Here is an 11146-nt window from a genome sequence, read left to right as displayed (position 1 = left end):
CCACCTGGAGAGCGGGAGATGTCATCAGAAACTAAGGCAGAAATTAAGTCAGAATTTAAACTTGAGTAACTCTTCTGTGGATTGCTTATAAAGCTTTTCTGATTGGTTCGAGCACACAGCGAGATCTTCATTTGGCATTGGGAGTCTGTGGGGAGAATTTTTAGGGGTTTCAAAAGAAAACCCCTTTCCCTGTCCCTAAGGCAGCGCCATGGCATCGAGGGGCATCCAAGGTGAAGTTCCTTCATGCCCAGAGAGCCAGCATGGGATCTCTGTGCCACTGAAATCCAGAGAAAGCCCTGTTTTAAGCACCGTGGCATGCCTGGAGTGATGCAAAGGCCTTGTCTTGGGCTTTCTGCTCGGCAGTGAATTTCACCCTCAGTAAATTATTATTGTTATTATACTCTACTTTTTCTATCATAAAGCAAGCAACCCATGTAGAGGCTGCCGTGGCGCTGGGCAGCCCTGATAGGCTGAAGAATTGCACAGGAATTGCTACATGAACCCACCTTCCACACTACAGAAGGAGACACCGGATGTCACCGGTTGTCCCTGATCCCAGCACCTACAGCTTCTCCCAAGAACTCATTTTTCTTCATAAATCTCGGATGTATCAGGCATCAGGTATTAAGCAGGTGCAGATTTCTCTGTTTTTCCTTTAACTAACGCAGTAAACTTATTAAATTTTCCCAGCCTCTCGTGACTCTCCCCGAGCCAGAAGAGGCAGCGTCCTGCAGGTGAGGAGATGGCACTGTAGTGTTTTTCACACCTCACTCATAAAATCCACCTTTTTTTTCCACTTTGGTATATATGTGTGCATTGCTAAGGATGTTTTTCCTCCTCTGAATTCTCGTCTCCCTGACTCAGAAATGCTCTGTTACCTTCCTCATCAACCTCTCTCAAATCATTAATGATTCTTCCAAACTGCACCTTTATTTTTACCTTTTGTACCGATGCAAAGTTTTCGAAACCACCGTGCTTCTCAGTTTTGAGATTCTCGTCATTTTTTTTCTGCCTTAAAAGATGACCCCTTGGATCCTCAGTACACTGTTGGTATGAACCTCAGTTAAGAAGTACAGAAAACAGATGCAAGCATGAGTGTGGGGACAATCTTCATTAAGTCAATGGCATCCTCATGAAATTAATATTCTAGAATCCTTTTAACCACCCCTCAGCTTTGGGGTCTGTCTGTCCTCCAGACTGGGACTGTTTCCCTCTCCTCTCCTCCTGTCCCTCTCCCTTCTGTTTTCCTTAATAATCTGAAAGTTGTGTGTGGAGAAAAGGCCAGCTGATGTTCACAGCCGAACAAAACCCAGGCTGCTTCTGTACACGAGATAAAATCTTCTTTATTTGACAGTCATGGATTCTCATATAAGTGTGTATTCATTTCTTTTCTGGACAACCTTTCTGAACAGCCAGAAGCCTTCCTGGGCACAGGTTAATTTGTACGCAGTCAAAAGCCAGGAGCTTTGGAACAAAATCCAGATTTTGAGTAACTGTGCGCATAGTTACATCAAAGCAGTGGGTGGCTGCTCTTTGGTGGCAGAGAACAGCAAAGTTCAGACCCATCTTGAATTTCTCGGACGTTGGACAAAGTTTGGATACGTCTTTTTCAGCTCTCGGTACAGATGTTCGGATCAGTATTTCCCTTTACCTTGGAAGTGTTCCAGGCCAGGTTGGATGGGCCTTGGGCAGCCTGATCCAGTGGGATGTCCCTGCCCATGGCAGGGGGGTTGGGACTGGATGATCTTTAAGGTCCCTTCCAACCCAAACTATTCTATGATACTAAGTTCCGTTTTAGACCTTGTAATTTTGTTTAGCTCGTGCCATGTAGGTGATCATCTGTCGTGTGTCCAATTGTTTTGGTACTGACGTCTTACACAAAGCTATGTCCAAAAAATGCTGTGATGTCCCTGATGGGGTCAGTGGTCGGGACACCAACCAACCTGTACCGTCAGAGCAGACTCTCCCTCGGTTCACGTCACATGCATGTACCAAAGGGTACATTTTAGCCTATAATTAACCACATTTAACTGGAGGTAGTCTTGTACTTTATTTCAGGATCTCAAACTGCAGCGTGACAGCTGCAAACCGTGTTTTCCTTCCACCTCTTACTTTCACCTCAGTGGTAGTTCTCCTCCCGTGCAAATAAAACAAATGCAGTGTGGTGAGCATCAATGGGTCTGAAAATTCAAGAAGTGTTTTTAGCAATGGGAAAAAAAAATTTAAACAACTTCAGGTGACGCTTACAGTTCCTGAAAATGCAAGTATCAACTAGTAAGTTTTTTGAAAATTGAATATAAAATCATAGAGAAATGCTTTATTTGATTCTCTGTTTATGGGAAATTCATTTTATTTGACTTTTTTATTTGTAATATCAACTATATTGCAGAGCAGAGTTTCTAGGTGCTCCCTTATGGTCTCATTCTTCTAAATTATTAATGCCTTACTGTTGATATATTGTCAGCCTTGTACATACATTCTATGAAAATGAGTTTTACAGTAGGCTGGGATTTATAACAAAGCTTGACATATGCAGCTAATTCACCTAGACAGTCTTGTCAGTTTTAGGTTCATAAATAATTGATACTCGGGGCTTGGAGTTCAGCTACTGTTAGTGCTCCAGCTGTTAAATTTCAGCAGCATAATGGATGAATATTTGTTTATAATTTCTGTACACGGACCTGATGTCAGATCCCTGGTCTCATTTACATAGGTAGATTGAGATGTTGGAAGTGTAATGAGCATATGAAGATGATGAATTGTTTTCCTCAGTGCTGGTGCGTTTCTGTAAATGTTTGATTAGTTTTGAATGGATTACTGTTGGATTATCTGGTTCAGGGGTTAAAGTGAGCCGCTCTTTGCTCCCAAAGCTTTCCTGATCCCTTGCTGACAGGTTTTAAAATTCATACAGCGATATTAGTGCTGCAAAAGCGAGGGGGTGTTCTTTGCAACAGATGTTTGGTAATTAAACATACGGTTTCCCTGTTTGGAAGTTGCTCGGGAAATTTAAATCAGAATGATTTGTTTACCATAGTTTGAGGGAATTACAATTTTTAAAAAATAATATAGTTTTGCCCCTAAAGTGCCGGAGTTCTCCCCCCAATGGCGCTAATTAAAAATGAGCAAAACACACACAGAGCCTCACAATAATTCAGGTGTTCAACACCCCGGCAGACAGATGCAAAGCTATTAAAACCGGAGGGTTTTCTCAATTTCTCCTCTTGTAAATTAATGAGCAATATTCAGAGCAATATTTTCACTTGGCCATCTCAAGCAAAGATGCTGCAGTAATCCAGATCTTCAGCTGTACCTTTCTTCTGAAGCTCGGTGGGGAGAAGCTGCGGGACATGGACACGTGTGTTGCACACAATCCCTGATGACGTAAAGAGTGCGAGTGAGAAGGGGGAGAGCTGTAAGGAAGTGATGTTGGAGAGGCACAGAACAAATTAAAATGAGATGTCCTCACGAGTGTTAAAGCTTGGCATATGCCTCACAGCTACAGGACTGTGTGTCGACCCAGAGAGCAGTGGGGAGCAGACTGGGTCTGGCTCGCTGTGGGCTTATGCAGGGATGGGAGGAAGAGGAGTGAGACCTCCCATCTCTCACGTGCTTCTGCAGCTGTGGTGACGCCGGGATGATGCAGAAACCGAGCTATGGGGAAGAAAAGCCTCTCCACCGCCTCCTCTGACCCTTCTGACACAAATGCAACCCTTTATAGTCCCGTTTTTCACCCTGTCCCCCAGCCCCACCTTCTGAGCGAGCGGCCCTCCAACAAGAGGGTGTTGTGGAGCAGCTACTTAAGGAGAAGATTTAGTGGCTGCAGCTCTGCAGAGCCGAGCTCCTGGCTTGCTGCCGTGCTGCATTTTGTCAGCCCCGCGTACAGTTCCCCCGGCTTGTCTGGCAATCATGTTAGTGATTATATGGGTAATGAAACACGTGCTCTTTTTGTCTGTAGCTCTGATTAATCTGCTTTCTATTTAGCCGTGATTTATGGCGCTCAACTGTTGAGGTGAGCGCTGGCCCATCAGTTCCATAGCCTATTATGGGTGCCGCGACGGCGAAATGCCTGCGAGGCTTGAACTGTTTCTTGACAGCCAGGCTTCCCGCTACATTCCCTCCAATCTGTTTTGCTTCCTGGTGTGACCTTTCATACAGTAAAATACATTAGTTGAATAGCACAGTCTCATTAAAAGAGTGAATTAACCGAAGAGTCTTTTTAACTAAATGACAGCCAAAGGACTGAGTGCTAATAGCCACGGGCAGTCAGAAACTTAACTCATGAATCAGGCTGTTAATACTGCTCGGTGCCCGAAGCGCTCAGGGCACCACACTCTCTGCTTGCTCTCATAAGAAGAAAAGCTCATTACTTTCCTCCTGATGGGAGAGAAAGAGTGAGCGAGCAATAATAAAGCTTGAATTTTTCAATACTGTTAAAAATGGGGCTGACAGATTGCCGACAATAGGAGCAACGGGCCAGACACTGCAGTGAGAGCCACTGAATTAGCAATACCATATATCATACCATCTAATTAAATCAACCCCAAGAATGAAATTAGTTTTCTGTGAGTGAAATGGCCTTTGAAAGAGCGCTATTAAATGAACTGTAGAGCATTAATTAAATAATTCACAGTGAGGGATTTTGCATTTATACAAAAATTGTGCACTTAATTGTCCATGCTGTATTACAGAGCTGGCCTTATGTTAACAATGTGCCTAACGCGCGCCTACCGGAGCGGAGCAGGAACGGCTCAGCGTAAACGCAGCTGATGGAGTTCTAAGGATTGCCACAGAAAAGAAGGGCAGGCAGTCAAAAATACATGCAGAGTTAACAACTTTTCCGCATTAATCCTGCGTGTGTCTGACAACTTGTTACATCTTTCCTCCAGTGCAATGGCATTAGGAAGTCTGATTCTTAATTAAGTAAAAATTGCAGCGTCTTCTGGTTGAGCTGAAGGAAGTATCTTTGCCTAAAAATAACATATTCATGAAAGTAGCTGGGAAAAAATATTATATTTGTTTTGGAAGAAGAAAAGACAGACTGTAGGTCTCCAAGTTTTCAGTAAAATTAAAAAATAAGGGGCATGGAATAAATTTATTTTTTGTTTGTTTTACATCTTCACCATGGTGTAATATAATTAAGGAATATGTCATTTTGAGATTAAAACCTTTGGTTTGGAAACCATGAGAATGAAGCATTTTTAAATTGAAAATTTAAGGGTTGAAATTAATTACAAAATTTAATATTGTTTTTCTCCCTCCAAATCTTAATGTTTTCATACATGTATGGTTGCCTGACGCTACACTCAATGTGCTGCCAAAGAGAAGCTTTGGCTGTCAATAAACGTGACGTCATGTAGCTGTATTAAATACAATATCGTGAACGTCAATAGGTTGTCTATCACTTTCTCTGCCCCTTTTATTTTCATTTAATATTACTTTAAAATGTGAAAAAGTGTATGCCTCCATTTGGATGCTTGGACAAGGATGTAAGAACATGCAGAGAATCGGGATTTTCAGATGTTGGATCTAACTCTTGTTCTTTTTCACCCTTGCAAACATCAGAAAAATGCAAATAGGGAAAACAGTGTTATATACTGAAAAGTCATAAAAATGCAGATTACTGGAGCATACTTCTTGTAGAACCAGGCTTCATTGCTCAATAGTTCATTCATTTTGGGTTATTTATGTCTTACTGCATTTGCTTTTTTTGATTTCGGTTTCTGAAAAGAGCAAGTGGAACGCAATGCTCTAATGCTCCACTGATGGCCTCTTCTAAAGGGAACGGGTAGAGGTAAAGATACTGCAGTTATAATGAGATCAAATCAAATTAACTTCCCAAATTAAAACACAAGAAACTCGGAAAGTTATCCTCAGAGTCTGTCTTCTCATCAGCCTCAGATGTTATCAGTGGTTTTCTCAAAGGGAGGGTCACGGTGTTGATGGAGTCATTTATTAATAGCATAAATTTGGAGATGGTAGGAGAGCTGTGATAGTGAAGCCATGATGGGCAACAGCTGTGTCTGGTGAGCTAATTTGAAGCAGAAGATGGAGGTGATTACTTTAATAATTATAATATTTTAAGGCATGTTTCCATCTTTGGCTCTTGAGACCAAATCCCTGTGAAGGATGGGGTGAGTTCCCACAAGCCGGACAGGAACCTGGAAGGTAGATAGAAGGCACATAAGTACTCACCATCACACATGGAGCTTTCAGAAGAAAATTTCCTAATGGAAAGTGGGCAGGAACAGCGATTAACACCTTGAGGCTGTACCTTGTAGTGCGTAGGAAGAGCTGCTATGACCTCTCTCACTGTCAGCAATGGGAGAGCAGCAGAACGGCTGCCCAGCAACTACTACTGCACCATGAGCTGCCAGGTCAGACCGTCTGTCCTGATTTATGGCTTTCTAACCCACAGCATTGTGTGCTTTTATGCAAAGCTATGGCCTGTGCCGATGGAGGTGGCTGTGAGCATCTGTGTTCCCTGGGGGAGGCCAGAACTTGTGCCTCCGATGTCTCTGTAAAGGGAGAGGGAGAACCGTCCCTGTGCCAAAATCCAGGGGGTGTCTGTCACACAGGCTAACCCTCGCAGTGACTGTGTACGAGATGCTAACGCAGGCTGCACATCTCAGATCTTGAAGGAGTTTGAGGGATAGTATTTTACTCCTACGCCCATCCCGTACGTGATGCAGTCAGCCTGGCACAGACCAGGAAACACCATCAATGCAGGTTGCTCCGGGTGGGGTTACGCCAAGAGCTCACATCCAGAGGACAGGAGCAGCCGCCACTACAGGTACGAGCTGGTGATGCCTACCAAGTCAAAGATATCGGGGCTGATGGGCACACACCCACTCTTTCACAGGTACAGATGTGTTGCAGCTATCCTAAATTGTTTAATGGGGCTCATTCTCAAAGTCAGACAAGCCTGCCGTTTCTCCTGCCGTGCCAGCTCAGGCTGACTAGTCTTCACAGAAAATATTTTCTTAAATGACACTGAAGGGCTCCGGTGACAAATCACGGCAGTCCCGTATTTCCATTTATTTTATTCTGAGATGTAATATCGATATAAAACCATCGTGAACCTGTTAATGATATTTCATGTGCAGTAATGTCAAACTATTCAATCAGTCGCATCATCACCTTTCATATTAAGCATATTTAGTTTATTCAGTCGTAACAAAGCATTTCTAGCACCGAAGGTTTCTGTTCTCCCAAGTACTCACTCATTTCAATTTCATTTTACATCATCTCCAAAAACGGAATTATTTTTCTTTATTTTAGATGGAAGCCAAAGGAACAAAATGCTTTATTGCCTACCTGAGAAAACCTGAAGATTTGTTCCTCAAAAAAGGTAACTGACAATATTTGAGCTATTTAATTGCAAAGCTCATAGAAAGTTGAACTTTTCATGTGTTTCCTTTACAAATTTCACAAAGGCTTTGAAGGGCTGGAGACATTTGTAAAGGTGGTGGAATTGACAATTCGATCTCTGGGTCACCCAGGTGGCAAGGCAAGATGGAGTTTTCCATTTGAAAATCACACTGCACCTGGTCTTTGGAAAGGAACTAAGAAGCATGGAAATAACTTTATCCATATCCACCTACCTATGAAACTACTGCAGGGAATGCACTGCGCGTTGTGGTGAAAACAAACAATAGGAACAGGGAACATGCAGGGAAAAAAACACTTCTCGGACACGCAGCCTCTTGCTGCACAGATCTGAAATCTGCTTCAAACTCCTCTCTGATACTTTGAGAACAGCATGATGAAGGAGAACAGTCAAGGCAGAGCTCTAGTTCTCCTTGGCACCCATCCACTGGGGCTGTCTTTGGAAGAGCACACATCCAGCCTGTCCAAAATTGGGAGAGAGCTAAAACAGAAGAGGCAGCAGCTTTGTTCTTCAGCCAAGGCTTCATACAAACATTGCTTCTAGCAGAATAGCTGGGTGTTCTCTTCCATTTCCACTTTTTTGGGCTACCTTATCTTGCAGAAAGAGCTCAAAGGGTAGAAAACCAAATGAAGAGCTGCTCTACCTAGTACCTTCCAGAAGGGTGTACCTTATCTCTGCAGTGGAAGGAGTCTCACTGGAGGGGATGCTGGCTTTGGCATTACCCAGTGACAGGATGCCTCACTTAGGGAGAATCAGCGAGGAAACAGTTGAGATAGACAAACTGAATATGAACAAGCATGGAATAGCCACTGGCATTTGGAAATATTTCAAATACATTTACAAATATCTCATTCATTATTACATTGCACTTCATTAGGATATCATTATTATACTGCACCATCTGATAAGTAAGACACACCAAACACTAAGAAACTTCTGAACAAAGAAGCTTGATTAATCACCAGACAAGTGTCTGGCTTTCTGTGGCTCATCTAAATTTAAGTCTTGTTGGGCTGTGCCTCTTGCCTCAGGGAAGCAGGGATGGGATTGGCATTGCATGTATTTACTGCTGTTTCTGCTTAATACCAGCACCTACAGCAGCCATCATTCAAACCAAAATGAAGTTCCAAAAGATTTTGGTACGACTGAAAGAGCCAGAGTTTTATAGGTCTGTCCCTTACCTACTGCATAATCTATAAACCATGCCTTGCTGGAAATGAGCTGCTAGTCAGCGTGGCACAGGACCAGTGTGTTATATATCAATATATAATGTAAGAATGTCACTCAATATGCTGCAAAACTTGCTATTAAGGATTAATCATTCACCTTCTCAAGCAGACTCTTAAATGCCCTCCAACAGGCTGCCATTTCTGAAAATATTCTCAATCAGGAGAATTGTCTCCAGTAGGGTGAGGGTCAGAAGAAAACTAATTACAGAATTTTAATGCATAGTTCAGCACGCCTTAGGGACGATTTTTGCCTCTTGACGGCCTTGGGCACCTCTTGCTGCATTAGACCAGTGGTCCACTTTGCCCAGTAATCAGACAGCAGCAACAGAAGATGTTCCTCAGGGCAGCGTTTGGAGGTTGGGCTGCTGTCTGCAGTCCAGTGCCCTCCCGTTTACCCTGTAAATGTCACAAGCTACCTGACTACCAGCTTTCATTAGCCTCTATATGTGAGTTTATTGTCCATCAATTTGCATAATGCCTGTCTGATCCTTCTGGCCCTTGCTCTCTACGCGTTCTCCTACAGGGAGGAATGACAGAAGGTCACCATCCACTGCAGGCTGTCTCGGATTCCATTTGAACGGATCAATCAGTTTCAAAGTATTCCCTCTCCTGATGCTGCGTTAGGATTTGGTAACTGTCAGTTGTGCACTCGCTCTGCCCCTTGCCTTATCATTTTGCAAACTTTGGCCACACTGCTGCCACCAAACCCTTACAAACATGATAGGTTTCTCTTTGCTTCCCCTCTTACGTCACCCTCTTTTTCCACATGTCCTACGAGGTATTTGACTCATTGCACTTAGCCTAAATGGGTGCTTTAAAAAGCCAAGCAGACAGGCCTGGGGTAGAAGCTCTGGGAATGTCGTGGTGTGGACATCTCCTGTCACGTGAGCCCAAGGACAGGGCAGAAACAAGGAGTGAATGAGGACAGAGGATGGTGATGTAGGGACTTTGCCATTACAGCAAGTTGATGTAGTCCCTCCTCCTGAAGGGGTGGGAGTAGGAGATATGCAGATGTTTATCATTGGTCTTCAGGAATTTCTACATCCTGCTTAAGGGATTTAGTAACACAGCTCTGAAAAAAACAGGAAAAGTAGTGTCCTGCACGCTCTAGGGAAGAGGCACGAGGTTGAAAGCTGAACTATGGGAATGAACTTGTATCTAGGACATCTGCCAACCACCATGCCCGGAAAGCAGGAAGCTACACACACAGCTCATTTAGAGAGGATCCAAACCACGTGGAAGAGATGATGTCCTGTGGCAATCGCTAAGTAGTCAAATGTCTGCTTACCTTCCCTGGGAGAGATCAAAATGAATACATGCACGATGAGACCATTAAGAACATTTGATTTATAGGTACTTGTGCCCATTCACTGGGCGTATTTTACCTAAACAAACAATTCTCAAGGAGAACACCCCTTCAGCAGGTGCCCTGGCTGATTCCATCTCGGACAACAACCTCGTATGAATAAATGACTTGACAAAGGCACCTCTGTGCATCTGGTTTGATCAACCAATAATTATTATCACTTTCCATCAATGTTTTGGTTCTTTGAGGAATTCAGCCTGTAATAAATGTGGTGCAGATGTTCTAACAAGAAAAGAATGGGTGCAAGTTTAGTGAATATTGAGTTTTATACTTGTCTCGCAGTGATTTGTGGCTGTGTCATGGCAAATATTTTTCAATGTCATTGCCTAAGCCCTGGCTGTCACTGCCACGGTCAGCTGGGGAATAGAAGGCCTAACGCTATGATCTCGGTATTAATGGGAGCTGTTGAGAGTGGCAAAGGTGATAAAGTATTGTTTAGGTATTGGTGCCATACTTTTGCTGCGGGACATTATTATAAAACGCTGTGGTTTTTTGTCAGATTTCAATCACCGATCCAATAACATATTTAGAAACTTACTGCAGAGAGTCCTAAAAAACATCTTTGAGGGGTTTTGTTTGGGTTATTTTATTGGGTTTCTTTGATTTTAAACTGTGACTAGAACTGCACAAATCTAACATCTTAAACAGAAAGATTCAAGGCTGTCTCTGATTTACAGTTTATTCTTTTTCAGTTTAGCTGTAGTTATTTTCAGGTAAATGTTTTAGGTTCAGTGTTTAACTCAAACTGGGGAAAAAAAAAAAAATCCCCGTGACCTGGGTGAGCTGGCAGCTCCCGAAGGGAATGAAGTTCTGCTCATACCCCGGACCTCTGAGCGTCGGGTGGGCAGACCCTTCCTCTCGGTGCGCATGTATGTTTTATACCGATGGTGATGCGAGTGACGTGTGGGTGTTCGAGGCAGAGAGCATTCCCCATTCCGGAGGTAAAATTGTGTTGCACTTTTTCATTACTCCCCGGACCAGTACGAGGAGAAATAGAGATACAAGATTTTTACAGCCTCCACAATATCCTGTTTTGCCAGGTTGTGTTCTGGGCATGACAAGATTGCTTACCTCACCCTCGACACCGGGAGAACACAAATTAATGACTCGCTGTCATTGTCATTAAGAGTAGACATGCATGTTTTTAAGTTATAACTTAAATTA

At 43.2% G+C, this 11146-nt stretch overlaps 1 long non-coding RNA gene across 1 annotated transcript in view; it reads left to right on the top strand.

Annotated features, from left to right (window-relative positions):
* Window positions 1-2098: 2098 nt before the first annotated feature.
* The window catches only part of LOC128852700 (uncharacterized), a 68134-nt gene continuing 59086 nt past the window's right edge, over window positions 2099-11146 (top strand). The window contains exons 1-2 of the long non-coding RNA XR_008450707.1: window positions 2099-2274; window positions 7279-7348. This is a non-coding gene — a long non-coding RNA (uncharacterized LOC128852700). The remainder of the gene's footprint in view (window positions 2275-7278; window positions 7349-11146) is intronic.

The sequence above is a fragment of the Cuculus canorus genome, chromosome 7, assembly GCF_017976375.1.
Source record: "Cuculus canorus isolate bCucCan1 chromosome 7, bCucCan1.pri, whole genome shotgun sequence".
Lineage (NCBI taxonomy): Eukaryota > Metazoa > Chordata > Aves > Cuculiformes > Cuculidae > Cuculus > Cuculus canorus.
This window is presented reverse-complemented; position numbering and strand designations above follow the sequence as displayed.